Source organism: Acromyrmex echinatior, chromosome 12 (assembly GCF_024713525.1).
Source record: "Acromyrmex echinatior isolate Ae372 chromosome 12, ASM2471352v2, whole genome shotgun sequence".
Classification (NCBI taxonomy): domain Eukaryota; kingdom Metazoa; phylum Arthropoda; class Insecta; order Hymenoptera; family Formicidae; genus Acromyrmex; species Acromyrmex echinatior.
Window position 1 is genome coordinate 4,159,261 of NC_141863.1, and position 15,604 is coordinate 4,174,864.

General features: G+C 34.7%; 1 protein-coding gene across 2 annotated transcripts in view; it reads left to right on the forward strand.

Annotated features, from left to right (window-relative positions):
- LOC105149623 (Tie-like receptor tyrosine kinase) overlaps positions 1 to 15,604 on the forward strand; it is a 187,241-nt gene that overhangs the window by 73,441 nt on the left and 98,196 nt on the right. The gene's annotated exons all lie outside the window — the stretch shown is intronic.

Below are 15,604 nucleotides of genomic sequence, written 5' to 3' on the forward strand. Positions count from 1 at the left end.
TGCATTGGTGCCATTGATGGCGATTAAGGTATCGCATTCATGTTGCGTCGTGCATGTTAAAATTTTAATGCTACTTTGTTCAGGATTAATATTATCATTATTCATAATCAGATGTAAATTCTTTTATACAGTACAGTTCTGGTATCTGGCGAGATCTGATATTACAAGTCTTATTCAGCATAAATATTATTCAAATGAGATTATTGTAAAATAAGGTACGCGAGATGAATACGTTACTTTAAAAAATTAATCAGATAAGTAAAGAAAAGCCAAACGCAATGTTTCGCAACAAGTTCTTTGCAATTTTTTTAAGACGTTTACTTATAGCAGCAACCTTTACAAGACGGAAAAGTTATTATAGCACTAAAACAGTGTCATATTTTGAAGCAAAGAATGAAAAATGACAACAATCTTTCTCAAAGAAAAGCTGCAAAATTTTGAAAATAGATCTCATCTTCTAAAGGTTAAATTAATGATCAGTATAATTTGTAATATTATCTTTAATTAACTTTAATTCATGATTATGTTTCAAGTCCGATAATAATTGATGCGCAGATTATACATTAAAAGATGTACTTCAAAAATTTACATAAAAATATCATTGAGCAAGATTTATATTCGATTATATTTAGCGCTTTTTTACTTATCTGTTCATATAAGTATCTAGTACAATTTATTTAAAAAAAATTAAATTCATAAAATATTTTAAAATTAAAAATGCTCACATTATTAAAAAATTATATTTTCATACTTTTTCATATTTTTAATTTTCGTCAAATTGCTCTTGCAATCTCGCACTAGATTATTTTTGTTTATTTCTACTAATATAGATAAACTTTAATCCTAATTTAATTTGCTCTTTATTTTTTACTAATTTTTATAGAAAAGGAGGATTTTTAAAAATAAGTTAAACCAAGATTAATGTTACTTTAACTGGTAGAAATAAACATTTGTCAATTAAAAAATTCCTTGGCATATCTGCAATTTTTTTTTCTACTGTTTCTAAATGCTAATAATGTTCCATGTCGTCAAGAACATTGACAGCGTCCGATCATTGACGAATGTCATGCATCATTATCCACCGTGGAGATACTATAGGTAAGTCGAGTCTTTGAATAGCGCATATCACGACGGATAACGACGTCAATGTCGACTTGCGAGTACGAAGGACGACGTCTCTGGTCAGGGCTGCGTTACATAGGAAACATGTTAATCTTTCGTGTGCACCACGTGTGTGTGTGTGTGTGTGTGTGTGCGTATATACATATATATATATATATATGTATATATATGTATATATATGCATACACACACACACACACACACGCGCGCGCGCGCGCGCGTTCTCATACATACGCATCCGCATACATACGGTCGTTCGCAAGGTGGCCAATCGGTTCGAGTGCCAAGAAATTGCGGACCGAGTATTTTAACGCTTCGAAGGCGCGTAAATCTCTGGTAACAATGCGAGAATGAAGAAGCGGAATAACGAAGGGTTGAGGTCGAACCGAGTTCGAGTTAATACACATCTTAGATATTGCGTTCTTAAGTTTTTCAATTTTTTATAAAACTTAGGAAAGTAAAATAAAATCAGTTAAATTATTAAGTTACTAAACTAAAAAAATTAATCAGGAAGAAGAATATTTAGCCTGATTTTGAAAATAATGTTCTTGTAGAATATAGAATATATGTATGATTGTTGCTATAATACAAAATTTAAAAAACTATTCTGATTTTCTAGGGCTTTAGTTATTGATTATATAATTCAATTAGGCACGAAAAATATTAGCATCATTTTTGGGTGTGACTAAATTTATTGTTGTTATTTTCCTGACGAAAATAAATAATAGAATTTAGGGACAGAGTAATAGAAGGCGTAAATGAAATTTTCAGGTGAAAATTAAGACAACGAAATGTAAAAGAGGTGTTTATATTTCTTTTATGTTTCTTTATCTCAATTTTCTTCTGATTTGTCTACGCTTTTATTACTTTCTCTTTACGCTCAACATTTCGATTTTTATTTTCGATGAGTATATTACACTGGTTGTGCTGTATAACTACCATTTTACCATTTTGCAAACGTATCACATATTTTTTTTTTAAATCACTCCACTCGGATTTTTCGACGGGGTATAATATAAAATGATAATGTATCTCTGATTGCCGGGCAACGAGCGAAGTGATGTATTTTTCGCCGTGTATAAAATTTAATTACGGATGCGGTCGTAATGAGGGGTTTTGTCTTTCTCGTGAGGCAAGGTGTAGGATCTTCTTCCGAGGATGAAAAAAGAGGGAAAAAGGAGTCTTGTTATCTTGATGGGAGGCCAATAAACGGATGGCAGCATCCCATGCAACACAATAAGCTGACAGCGGCTCTCGCGACTCAAAGACCCCGGTCATTTCGCACGGACTTTAATAAGAGACCTTTTCGATCTATTCGATGTTGCTTGTGCTATGTACAATTGTAAAAATATTTTCCGCTTAGATCATGATTCAAACGTTATTGAACAATAAACCGTTATAGTTCAAACTCGTGCCCATCTCACGCAATTCACATTATTCTATGTTTAGCTTGGAATTCCGCTTTTCATATTAAGAATTTTATATTAACAATTTTTAGGATTCTTTTTAAATTGACTATTTTAGATTTTTGTTTGCATTTTTGTAAATAAAATGTTTAATATTATTTCACAGAAGTGAATCGCGTATATTAATTTTAAAAATCAGGAAACGTGAAATGAATGATTGAGATGAAGAATAGGTATTTCCCATTAACAGAAAATTTTAAAAAATTAATATTTTGTTTAAATTTCTTCAGGATGGTTCTTTATTATTCTAAAAGATTGAAAAGAATTTTTTACATATTTTTTAATTAAAGACGAAAACTTTATATGATTATATGTCCGAATTTAGTTTTAAACACACAAGGTGTTAAAGGAAAATTTCGTGTTGAAGAAAAATTTTGTTTTTTCAAAAATCGCTTAGGTTTTTATTAAGGTTATTATTAAGGTTATTTTATAACTTTGTGTGTTTAAAGTTTCAAAATAATTAAAATAATTCGAATGGTTTTCGAAAATTTTTTTCTTTTCAATCTTTTAGAATAATAAAGAACCATCCTGAAGAAATTTAAACAAAATATCATTAATTTAAAAAAATTTTTTTTCAACTTTAACACTCTATATTTTTTTAAATCAAGCTATTTTCTTGAAATAATATAAGGAATCATCCCTTAAAATCTTTAGGATTATTCTGTATAATGAGAACAATAGTTACGTAAACTGTGATCCAATCTATCCATGCCATAACATATCAATAATGTTTCCTCTTATATGTACATTACTAGTACGTTATTCGTGAATCAAATTGAATCAAATCGATAGATACGAGAGTAAATTTAACATGATATGGACTCTAACACTTTCTTATGCAGCAAACATCTTAACGGTTGTAACGTAATGCGTTATGCATGCGTTCTGCGTACATATAATAGAAAAATGTACATGCGTTACCTACTTATCTATTTGTTAACGGCCGATCGTTACTTCATCGTTAGGTTTGCCCTTGAATATCTGAACGAGATAATTAATCCTGTCGTGAATGATAAATGGCATGCTTAACCCGGGACACCTTGTTAGAGAAAGTGCTGATGCTGATAACGAAGACAGTATTTGAAATTAATCGAAGTAGGCGATTACTTCTTCGTATCATTGCATATAATCGTCAAATCTAATTAGAATTATTTATCTGATCTTTTGGAGGCTTGAAAATTTTCCTATTCTTGATATAATGGAAACTTAAAGTCATCTGACGTCGAATTCTCTTTAGAAATTTTTGGATCTATATTTTTACTGGAAATTATTGTAAGGTGATTGAAATAAATTTTATTTTAAAATATTAGGTGTTGGAATTAATTCGTAGCGTTTTACAAGTGATGGGAAGTACTTTCATTAATGTATTTTTTAATGCTCATGTGAAATAAATAACATTCTTTCATTAAAAAACGCTACGAATTAATTCCAACACCTAATAATTAAAATAAATTAATTAGATAACTACTTTAGAAGAAAATAATTAAGATAAAAATTAAAAAATAATCTGATTACTTTAATTTATAATAAGGAGGTTAATTTGCTCGCGAGAGCAGCTTAAGTAATTAAAATATTTTCTAATTTATTCATAATATGGAGACTTAATAAAGTCAACTGATATTGAATTCTCTTTTGGAAAGTTTTGGATTACGTTTGATTTATAATTTTACTAGAAAATAGTCTTTACTAGAAAATTACTTTATTTTAAAGTGAAAACATTATCCAAGATTTTCTTTTCCAAAGAGAATTCAACGTCAATAACATAATTAGAATATTTTCCAATAAAAATATAGATTAAATGTGATCCAAGATATTCCTAAAAATATTTTAATCTCACCTGATTTTAAGTCTCCATTATACTGATATTAATTTAACTGAATTAGAAAATATTTTAATTACTTTAGCTATTCTCAAGTAAATTAAGTAAAATAAATATACATATAAATTTTTAAGTATACGCAATACTCTGAAATCGTTCAACATAAATGAGTGAAGAAGGCATATTCGGCCAAGGCAGGTCTTGGGATCTATAATAATATTTTTATAGAATTTTTTACACTTTGCAGTTCACTCTGAAATCGATATCTACAGAACACAAAATTGCCTTCTTTCTCAGTCATCAGTCGGCTTCGATTTATCATGTCGTGTCGTAAGATCGTCGCAAGATCGTCGTAAGATAGCCGTTCGTAACCACGCGATGGTGCATAATGACCGCGGATTACGGCGATTGAAATTAGAAGCCGTTTCCCAAGGCGATCCTCAATCGGCGAGAGCACTTATTCGAAATCAGCGCGAAACGGGAGCGCAATCCCACGATGGAGGATGACGCGGCTGCCCGACGGCGCCCCGCGTCGCGAATGATGCAAAGTGAACCCTGATTGATTTTTGCATCGATAATGCACGATAGTGCATGCAATATAGCCATGGAAACTTGGGACACTCGCGGATTGTATATCCACGCACTGTCATTAGCTTAATCGAATCATCGTTCGCGTAACCGCGACTTTCTCACGCTCGTTATGTGCTGTGTGTCTGCGTACGTACGTTCGCGTATTACGTATTACATGTATATATATATATATGTTAAAGGTGGTCCAGGTACCGCACGCGAATAAATCGCTTACGGAGGTATGTTAAGCGAATCGCGATATAGCGATTAAGCGAATACGCTTCGATACGGATCGATGCGGGCGTTCCATTCACGATTGTGCGAAAATTCCCCCTTGTCTTGTGTACCTTATTATTTAATTCTATTTCTCGCTGTTTACTCTTTCTCCCACGCATTTACGATTTCTATTTCATCGATCGTGCTTCTCTCCGATCATTATTGAATTACGCAACGACGAATGAAATGTGTCTTGGGAATTTTCTAAAGCATTTCTTCCTCCCCATTTTTAGCTTTTAATTCTTTTATTAAATTCGTTCTTAATCATCTCTTTGAGAAATCTTTATAATTATCTATATAATTGATCACTTCTTAGGTATTGTACAATTTTAATTGTTTCAATGAAAAAAAAATGAATTCTGTAGCTGAATTTAATGTATTTTAGCACGTAATAGATAAATTATAGATACTTTATAAAATTAATCTACTGATAGTATTTTTTTTCCCTTTAATATTTTAGATTTCTTTCCCTTTCTAGCTTTTAATTCTTATATTAAGTCTGATCTTAATTATCTCTTTAAGAGATCTTTGCAGCTAGCTATTATATACTTTGCTTTAATGGAAGAAGTTGAGTTCTGCAGCTTCGATTTCGATATTACACACACATTTTAAAATTATTCTATTGATAATTATTTTCTTCTCCAATGATTTAGAACATGTTATGCCATACTTTACGTGATGCTATCTTTATGATGCTAAACTTATCGTTCTTTTATTATACTCTTTTTCTCTGCATTCTCGCCTCGAGAGCGGAACGCTTTTCCGTCATCCCGCAGATCGTTCGCCATTACGGGAAGCGTCCGATAAGCGAACAGCGAAAGTCGTTCTCGAGGAATGGTACTGTCGCTCTCGGCGACCCAGAACCCCAATGCGGCAATTCATACTTTCGAAGTGGAGTGAGCCGTGCAAAACTTGTCGCGTGAATCGCGCCCGTTGCATTCGAAACAGGCAGTTTCTGCATCGCTCAGTGGCATGCAGAAACTGCTAAAGCTAAATCACTGTAAAACCTTGATCTCTATTTCTCTCTCTTTTCCTCGCTCTTTATTATCCCTGCCATTTCGATCTCGGCCACTCTTTCGCATATTTTCGTCTTCGTTGGTGAACGGATCGTACCAATCCTTCTCTCTCTTTCAGCTGCACCGGTTGGCAAGTGGAGCATTTATAAAATAAATGGCGGCAAATCTTGCCTGCACCGGATGCTATTGAGCTTTAGGAGTCGTCGTAAACCTTTTAAGTACTCTCTTTCTAGCATCATCTTCGCGCGCTATCGATCTACGATAAAATCCGCTTCCATCTACCAATCGTCCCTACGAGCAGTCTAAGTGCAGCATTAATGAAGGCGCGCAGGAATGTACTTGCTCATACCGTAATATTTGCATTCTAAGATAAGGGTTAAGTTGTAAAAACAAATTGAGTAGCTTCTCCGGAAGACTAGTTTTAATCTTTAATTATTATGAAAGTCATTAGTTTCGTACATTTCTATTTAGTAATCTTATGGTATTTTATTATTGCGCAAGGTGGGAATCATTAGTTTTATGTTTTTCTACTTTTGATCTCATTTTTATTAATAGTTTTACTGAATAATTATTATCGAATATTTTAAGATGAAAACAGAATTATCGCTTTGATATTTGAGAGTCCTTTGTCTTAAGGATATATGTATTATCAACTCAAAACATTACCTCAAAATGTATAAATTTCATAGATTGTTTTATTTGTTTAAAAAAATTTGAGCACAATTCTTTTATTATTTTAAAAGTTATTTAATTTTTTGTTTACCTTGATTCTTATATAAATTCATGTAAGAATTGACTGTGAACGTCGGTCTATCTGTTTAATATGTGGTAGCATTTTTCTGCTTTAATCGTTTTCATAAAATTATAAAACGTAATTCCGTAAATCTGCGGGCGTTTCTTAGGCGAGTTTTTATTGATTTTTATCAGAACGAGAGACGAATCGTATATCTCTTGATATCGAGGTCATTCCTTTAATTAGATCACCATATTACAAAATGTATGTATGTGTGCATGTCTTCATCACGTTGCACGATTATCACATTTTTAGATTACGCACTTTGTCGGTGTCCAACGTGCTTCTCGACGAGAAGTCTTGTACCAGGGTGGGTCTCCTCACAATTGCTTGCGAAATGGACCCATCCGGCGTTTACATAAGCCTCCCTGATGCACGATCAATCTCGATCGATCGTTTTCTAGCGAACTAGTGAGTAAGCGATCGATCAATCAACGGCGCGGCGGCTGGGCGTTCTCGAAATCGCGGGGACCATTATCATACCGCGGCGGTCACTCTGATGTAATTATGATCCGCAGAGCAGCGGCCATTGTCGGTCGTTCTGCAAGAAGCCGTTTGGTATTTTAATTATCAATCGGGCCAATTCGGTGAGCGCCCACGAATCGGCAGGGAGCCGCCCGAGCCGTAATTAAATTCGGTCATTTCTGATCGATACGATATTGAAGGATCTCTGGTAAAAATCTCTTTAAGAATTCGTTCAAAATTTTTTCGCATTTTTTATACTAAAAAATTCTGTGAAAAGTATTTCAATTCACATAAAAATTCTGAAAACGATTTTTATCAGGGAAAGCCTGGAAAGGAACATTTGCAAGAATCTATAGCATATCTACAGCGTATCTGTAGCTTTGTGTGTGTGTGTGTGTGTGTTATAAAACAATAACGACGTGCGAACTTTACGATCCGATAGCGGAATCTTAATTTGCCTATCGGCGAACCGTAACAGCCGCCCACGCATCGTCTCGCGACGAAAGGGAGACCGGAGTGATTCGCGTGTGATGCACCACGTGCATCAGATGATGCATTGAAATATCCTCGAGTACAGCGATATCGCCCGGCGGGCTCGCACACGCCCGACCTCGAAAAGGCCGATATGTCGAGGCGTGTATCGCCATGTTATTTATAAAGCACGCGCACCGTACGAGAATATACGCGAATCGATGCGGATTTTTCCACGAGTATGAGAACATAATTGCAGGTTACGTCCGGAGTGAAAAGGGCCGGGAGAAGGTACTGCACATTGATAAGCGAATGGTGACGCTTGATAAACGACGCTCGAATTCCTCGCAGCATAAGATACTGCATCATTTTTATATCGTCTATCGACGTACAGGGTGTTTCAGACTTGCACTTTCTTTCATTTAGAGGCTCTTCGGACATAAGATAATTTCAAATACACTGAAAAAAAGACTTGGTAATGGTTTGTATTTTATTTGGCATATTAGTGTAATTAATAAATATTGCCAGATATAATTACACAATTAACCGTTTCGTAATAATAATTAGAAAAGTAAGATGATATTTAGAAAAATAAAATTAGCGTTTAGATAATTTTGATTATATTAACTGAATGTTTAATTAAAATTATTTTAGTTTTAATAAACTTTGCTTGTTTTATTGAAAGTTTTAATAATTAACTAGACCTTTTTTCAATGTAATACTTTATGCATTTCTCGTTAAAATTTAATTAAAATGCAATTTATTTTGGGAAATTAAGTAAAAACTTTGTTTTGTTCTTTTTTCTTCAAATTTTTTCAAATTCATAAATAACCTAACATCTCAATTTTTCGGTAACTTAATAGGACAAGTTATGCACTTTTATTAAAGAGAAACTTGCTTCGGATTGGTCGAGAAGATTCTATAGACTTGAATATAAACAAAGGGTAGTCTGGAGAACATAAGACAGCCTGTATAGGGGAGGAGTGCATCCTCGAAGGACAATCGCGGCCCGCGGCGTAGCGAGTGTGATACCGAAAAATGTTTATCGCCGAATATTCTGTATCTCGATTATTTATTGACGCATACGCGCGGGGAGAGATCCGTAAATCTGCGGGGATTTTTACTGAGCTTATAATTATGGGATACTTCGAGCCGGAGAAAAGGCGCGGCGATTGTGCATGCTGTTCGCCATATATATTGATAGAGACTCCTCGGCAAGTGCATCGCGTAAAACAAATGATGCTGGAGTCTTTATGACCAAAAGGCAACCCGCATATTTCTCAGTTCCTAACCGGCCACGACAAATGCATCCGCTTTGGTTATTCATTTCGATATAAATATGTCGTTAGAAGTATCATAATATTACTTTCACAAATCCTATTGTCCGTAAAAAACAATTTTTGGACGAACGTATTAGGGGGAAAATTAAATAAAAATGTTAAAATATTTTTTTGTGAAATTGAATGAATATTATTAACTTTACTTCAGTTGTGTTAAGCCTAATAATTAAATAATTTAACTTTTATTTCCTGAATAAAGTGCGAATAGAAACATGGATCTACACATTTACGGAATAACAACATATTACAATTTAATTGATAGGCAAATGATTTCCATCGTTTATTTTCTTGTTAATTTTCTATACACGCTTGTTTTCTGAAACTCTGATAGAACGTATGATTAGAGAGTAAAGTATAGGGTTATAGCAGGTACTTGCAATGGCTTTCCAAATAATACACGTACTGTGAATAAACGTGTGAAAGAATTTGTTTCGGAAACGATAATTGAGTATGTTAGTTTTTTTAATGTGAGAAAGTGAGCACCTCTCGCTCTCAAAAGCAAAGTGCAAACTGGATAGAACTTCTAGAATCAATTACTCTTGGCAATTTCGGACGAGAATGAAAATGCATCGCCGAGAGTACATCATCGTCATCCGCATATACATCCGATATATCAGAGACCACGTAGTGGCCTTGAACTGTTCACCTGCTTGGACATGGCGTGTCGCCATTACGCTCGGATTATCTGATCGTAATAACGGGACGAGTATGCCAATCGACGGTGGGCTTTAATTGCGACGAATTGCAGACTTTACTGCGTCGTCGCTCGAGCGAATTTAACAGCGATCGTCCCGCAATCACAGAGCGACCCCGCTGATCTCGCGCCGTAATCGCTTCAATTATGTTAAAGAGAAAAGCTAGAAATGAGCTGACATTTTTCTGCAAATTAGATGTTTCTTAGTATAATTAGATGTTTCCTAGATACAATTGCGATTCAATGGTCCGATTACATTTTATTGAACGTTGATCTATCTCGAATTAATCTATTAATTTATCCAGAACTCTTATCAGCACTCCGATTTTGAAGCGTGGGAGCGTGCCAATTTTACACACCCATCTATTAATTATTATTCATTTATGTTGCGTGAGATTTTAGTTAAAAATTTGCGATTAAATCAATTAGAAAATTACAATCATTATCTTTTGATTTTCATAAATATTAATTAAATATTTATTTCATAAACAGAAATACTTTGTATGAATTACTATCCTTTTATTAAAAATTAATTCTTTCGAACATAAATTTTCTGATTATAATTAATGTTTCTGTTAATAATTAATGTTTTTTTCATTAACCCTCCAGAACTGACGCCAAAATTTGTAACACAATTACACTAGATCTATAAAATCATTTAATATATATTGATTAAGAGGGACTAATTAATTTCAAGGAAATAGTGTAATTTGTATAAAAAAGAATGGATTAATTATAAATTGATTTTAACAAGGATAATCCAAATTTGCAGATGTAACATAAATCAATTTGTTTGATATTTTTATATAAAATAGTAATTGTATTTATAGTAATAAATTAAGAGCTAATAGTAATTTTCTATTTTAACATTACTTCATAGAGAAAGCTAAATTATTTTTACTCATCAGAATCTTTGGTATTCAAATAATTACTACATAATATATCTAATAAACCTACCAACTCGAGAGGATTAATATTTTTATTAAACTATTATATCAGTTTTATTTTATTGATTAATTTAAAATGTGTCAATTGAGCACATTTCACATTTTCAATATTAATTCCAAGATGTCATTGAAATATACAATAGAAAGCAAAATTTTTGCACATTGCTTGTCTTTTATTTCGATCTCTCACATAGGGTTTCACCGCAAAAAAGATCCAACGAATGCAAGAAATGTTTCTGCGTATGATCTTCGCGAATGCTCTCACCGCAAATTCCCATGTAACTGCTAAGCTGTCCATTCGACTTCTATTATCGAGGTATCAATCGCCCATAGCCATTTTCGCTCGTTTTCTTATTGCGCGCGTGCCCTCTGCACTCGCCAAGCAAGTCGATACTTTAATAAGATTCGTGCCCGAGTTGATAGAGCGTCGATCAAAAATTATTTCCCAAGAATAACTGTCATGAATAATTATGATATATCTAATATCTAATTTATCACAACTCTTGTTGCTACTATCATATTTATATTTCTTCATTTCTTTAAGTCCCATTACTTGTCCCATTTCGTAAATTTTATTCGAAGTCTGAATAATAATTCTCGAATAAATTTTACTTCGGTATGCTATAAATTCTCTGCTTGATCAATAAATGTTAAAAACTATAGTATTGTCATAATTTGTGTTTTACAAGTTTCTTATTGAATGTGAAATTTTTATTTCTATCCTTCGTCCATATTTTGCGCACATTGTGCAATTTTGTTTGGGCGATTTTGAGGGCGCCAAAGAATGTGCGATTTGTTGCCGATATTTATGCGGCATAAGGGAGCATGATTTACAGCGACTATCGAAATTCGCCTCTAATCCTTTTACTTACCTTTCGTTTTTCTCACAGGCAAGCCCGCTTTAACGTCCGCCTTTGGTTACGGTTCGCGCGATACGTTTCCATAAAGTATACGCCAAGTCGGGAGTTGGAATTGCCTAAGCCTCGACTCGGATAATTAACACGATATTAAGAGTTATCTTCGTAGATTCATCCACTTGGATATCCCTTTCCCTGAACCGCCCTCTCAATCTTTTATGAGCTCCAACCGATATTCGCCTAGCGTGAGTTATGACCTTCTCTCACGCCAAGTCGTGTTCCTTTCGTTTGCGCGAAAATGCGAATGTCTTAGGCATCCGTACTGCCGTTCAAGTAGGTGCATGACTTTACCATTCACGCTCGTTTCATGATATAACGAGAATAACTGATCAAACGACAATGTTAATTATAGTTAATTACGATTAATTACAGATTACTGACTGCAGGAATGTATACAATATTTCTTCGGTTTTCTACGTCGTTTTTATCTGCCACAACATTTTCCTCGATTTTTACATATTTTACCGACGTGAAATGAATAGATATAAATAACATGATTCTCGAATATAAAACGTAATTTATAAGCAATAAATATGCATAACAAGAAATACACAGGGTGTCCCAAAATTCGCGCATTCGGAGTCCAGGACTCTTTCCTTTAGCAAAATTGCGCCCGATAAATAATTTTTGCGCTTATTTGTCAACTTCAACCTGCTTTCCTGCAAAAACTATTAATCGAACACAATTTTGCAAAAGGAAAAAGTTGTTTGTTTTAGCATAAAGTATCATGTCCTGTACTCCGAATGTGCGAATTTTGGGATATCCTGTATGTAGTAAAAGGTAAATGAAATATATGTGATAACCAGTTTTTAAATAAATAATCGGACAAACACGCGGCTCAAAGATCATGAAAAATCGTCGGAATAATATAGGTACGTTTAAAGAATTAATATATTTTGAGTCGAATATGCGGATTGAATTGGGTTCGCTCGATATATCAGGATAATTCCGGCGGTGTAAATTTAGCTAGCCAGACGTTCATTGATATAGCGAATGCGTTATCCTAATCTCTCGACTCGCGATCATCGATATCGTAAATCGCGCGTGGGTCGGATCCCATTTTTGGCGATCATTCTCCCGCGAGCGAGAGGAGGATTTCCTGCGCAGCATATATGTCAACTCTTTTATGGGCATCGTTACGAATCGCCATGAAATCGTCGTCGAGTGAACGCCGGTGATGGCGCGGATGCATCCGCCACGTGAATTACCGTGTCGGTCAATCCTTTCCACCCTCTGGCTCTCTTTCTGTTCCTGTCCATGAGGACGCCGCCTTTAAAATGCGCCGCGAAAGTGCCGTGCTCGTCCATGCACGGAAAAGTGCTACGCGCGCGTTACGCACGCAGCTGCGTGCCATAAAGATTCATGCCTTCCGCTGCATCGCGTCGCGTTCGTAAAAGGGTAACGGAATGCGGGATAATGCGTATGCTAGATGTAACCGCACTGGCCGCGGAATAAAGTATTCTTGCTTCGTATCGTTTCGGGATGAGATGACTTTTTTTTTTATCGTTTCCTATTTCTAGTTTACGGAAACACGCGGACAGCACTTTATCGCGGTTTCGCGCTTTTCAATTTTGATAGAAACTGCAGATTATTAACAAAAGAATAAAAATAGATTCTAAAGAATATAAAAATTATATAGATTATTAAAAACGTTCTTTTATTTTTTATTAAATTAATAATTACACACGACATGATGTCTATTACATGTTCTATTACTTTAAAGCGACACGATTCAAAAAAGTAAATTTCTCAGAAAAAGGGAAAAATGTTCTTTAACTTGGCAGAAAATTATTGCGATCAAATGTGATCATTTTTGTCCTTTTTATTTATAACTCTTAAAAAATCATCCTTTTTGAGTTGTGACGATTTTGATAATTTTTTATGAAATTATGTTCATTCACTTTTAACGATTTGTATCAAATAAATATATGTTTACATTTAGTAAATATTTACTTAACTTTATTCAAACAAATATTTATTAAAATTTAGTAGATATTTTGTTTTTAATGTATGTGTGTACATAGTTCATTTCTATTCTTCACAAATGAGTGAAGAATTCAGGCAATATAGAAAATTTAAACAAAGTGACAAGCGTCAAAGTATCATCTAACAGTCACATTTTCTTAATTTTGTCGGCTGCCGCGATAATCACACTGAAGAAGCGCACAAATTCCAGGTACGATTCTTCACGGCGACCCATGACGATTTCGCTCTTCTTGCTCGGGCGCAAATTGCGCGCATTCCGGGCCATTAGTATCCCGCCCGAGGCGTTCTTCGTTGAGGTTGAGAGAGGATATCCCGTGACTTTCGCGTCCATCGTAGTTGCGTTCATCGAGCGTAAAAGTTCTGAGGATTAGAGCGAGGTAGATCGTGGTAGCCAGGATGCGTTGAAAACCCCGCGAGCATCTTCTCACGGTGGCTCGATCGCCGATTTACTGACGCCGATTTCCCTCCCTGCCCACCTACGCCTTTCGTTTCGTCCTCGAAGGTATCGCGAAATAATGAAAGCCCGGCGTGAAAGAAAGAGAGAGACAGATGCGGCGAACGGCGACGCAAACGATAGCCAGCGGGAGGAGAATGGCATAGAAGATACCGAGAGAGTCGCTTGAATCGAGGCGTATTAGAGGTGTAGGCACGTTCGGTACGGCACAGATGAATCGCCGGGGTCGAAAGATGGCTGATAGATGCACCGAGATTAGACCACCTCGGCTATCTCGATTTCACCGGTACGGATCCCATCGACTGCGATCGCGAGCACGTGTGCCTTTCGTATTGAAATCTGGTATTTCGTTTCCAACCAGGAAGCCAACGAGGAAAGGATTCCCGCGCGAAGAAATACGCGAATAATCCACCTACTCGATCGGACTTCTGTAATCGATGCCCGATGCTCCATTCGAAATCGAAGATTAACGTCATAATTTCAAGATGGAGTTTTTATTCACCTTTCATAAATAAATTTCATTTAAAGACCGAAAATGAACCAACACAGGGAATGTTAAATAAAAATAAATAGAAATCTCAATAAATTATATAGATGTGTGTTTATCGAAAGCAGAACAAGTTTTCTCTTAATCACAGTCCTTCATCCATCACACATAATAATAGAATTTAAATAGAAGAACCGAAAAAATATCAAGCATCGATGAATAAATTGAAAATTTACGATAAACGTCGTTATTTTTAATTGATTGTGTGTGTGTGTGTGTGTGTGTGTTCAAATAAATTAGATTAAGAAGAATTATAAATTTGAATTGTTTCGATAATTGTATTGAATTTTTGTTCGTAATTTGCATGGTATTATTTCAATTTCACCATGAATTATTTCATGTAATGATTAATGACGCAAAAATTTTCACACATATTACCTACATAATATTTTACACAATCTAGATTTGCAACATATGAATTCGAATTCTACTTACATATTATATAGTATTCCTAGAATATTCTGCTTCGCACTGTGTGAAATCATGCGTAAAATTTTTTCTTTAGCAAATTTCTTGATTTCTCCTGATCACAATCAATATATCAATTGTCATCTAATGGCACAGCTATTTCCGACAGATTATGGAGGATAATATAAAGTAACTTGGCTCGTTTATACAGAAAAACTTCTTTTCGTGACGACCATCAAAGCTTTTATGACTCCCGAGTTCGACAACCCCGGTATAATATATTCCATAACGATACTATGGTTCGTACAACACA